Source organism: Eutrigla gurnardus, assembly GCF_963514095.1.
Source record: "Eutrigla gurnardus genome assembly, chromosome: 1".
Taxonomy (NCBI): Eukaryota; Metazoa; Chordata; class Actinopteri; order Perciformes; family Triglidae; genus Eutrigla; species Eutrigla gurnardus.
In genome coordinates this window covers 18010852-18012489 of record NC_139915.1, presented here as the reverse complement: position 1 = coordinate 18012489, position 1638 = coordinate 18010852, and the positions used below count along the sequence as shown (strand labels likewise).

The 1638-nt window shown below is 41.6% G+C and overlaps 1 long non-coding RNA gene across 1 annotated transcript; it reads left to right on the top strand.

Annotated features, from left to right (window-relative positions):
* The first annotated feature begins 755 nt into the window (after positions 1–755).
* LOC311015593 lies at positions 756–1337 on the top strand. The gene is made up of 2 exons (XR_014597370.1): positions 756–943; positions 1207–1337. It is a non-coding gene; the product is annotated as an uncharacterized lncRNA (long non-coding RNA).
* Positions 1338–1638: the final 301 nt, after the last annotated feature.

The following is a 1638-nucleotide window of genomic DNA, read 5'->3' as shown; positions in this document are numbered from 1 at the left end:
ACACTCTGATGTCCATTTCACATCACCTTGTTGTCAAAACACAACACACAATTTTTCAGGTTTGCACACACTTCTCACATAAAATCTCAAAGCATCAATCCAGAACACACAAATATTCAAATCTCTAAACTTTCCGGTCTGGCAAGCAATTTGGAGGGGGAGAGGAGGAGGGGGAAGAGGAGGAGGAAGAGGAGAAAGAGGACAACAAGGAGAAGCAAGAGAAAGAAGAAGGAGAATCCGAATCTCCAATGAGATTCGTGCTACTGTATTAGACCATGTGCTCAACCATGGGTTGAGCATGAGGGAGGCTGGCCACAGGGTCCAGCCAAACCTCAGCTGCATGAGTGGTTTCAGGACCACCCACGGTTTTCTGTTCTATACCTTCCACCTTATTCCCCCTTCCTCAATCCCATTGAGGAGTTCTTCTCAGCCTGGAGGTGGAAGGTGTATGAAAGGAACCCACAGAGCCAGGTCCCACTGCTTCAAGCCATGGAGGAGGCTTGTGGAGATGTGGGCTTTGAGGCCTGTCAGGGCTTCGTGTGGCACTCTAGGCGGTTCTTCCAGCGCTGTTTGGACCAGGAGGACATCGCCTGCGATGTTGATGCGGCCCTCTGGCCACACAGAAACCAGAGGCATGATGCCCCATGATGCTTATGCTTGAATGGGGGTTGGGGGGAAACGTTTAAAAATAAAATGTTTTGTCTGAAAATTTGTGTGATGTTTTATGTTTGTCTATGAGAGAAGTGGGCATTGTCATTGATTCAGTGTGTTCCATTTCTATAATTGTATTTTCAATTTTGCTCTTCAGTGTTCTGTACATGCTTGGTAGTGTTCAGCCAAAACTTAGTTGTGTTTATTCAATGAATGGTATGTGTGTGTCATGTGAAAATATGGCTGTGTTTACCAAATGAAAACACGAGTTCCATTTTGTGAACATGAAGAAGTGTTCATCGTGTTTTACATTGAGCACATCAGTGTTCAACTGGTTCTTATAAATGTCTATTCATATGATGGTTTGTGTGTCATTTGACAACAAAATACCATTTTGAGAAGAAATAACATTGTTTTGAATGTAAAGTTTCATTTTGCAGGAGAATTGAGGGGTTTTGCCCATTGTGTGTGTGTTTTTTGATTTGTGTGTAGAGTTCTGAGAGTATGAGGCATGCGTTCAGAAAATGTGTGTAAACAATCGAGAAAAACTGTAAGAGATTTGATGGCAAAGAGTTGTTTTGCAAAGGGATGCCAGGGTTTAGCAATTTCTGTGTGATGTTTGGAGCTTTGTGTGTGCAGTTTTGAAAAACACGTACAGTTTTGAAAAACGTGTTTTAGCAATCGAAGTGTACTGAACTGTAATGAAAGCAACACTAGTTGCAAATAAGCCTTTACTGCAGCAGTTTCTGTCTGTTTTTTTCTCACCATAAACCGTACGTTCTATATTGCTACTCTGAGATCGATCATTCATTTTTTGTATTGGATTCGTGCAGCAAAAGAAACACAATTTTTTTCACAACCCAACAAAACACACATGTAGATAGGCTTAAAAAACTGTAGTGCAAAACACAATCTATGATCTATACAATAGACTGTCTTCTGTTTTGCCAATTGTGTGTGGTAGGTGTGTTGGTGCGTGAAGAGTTT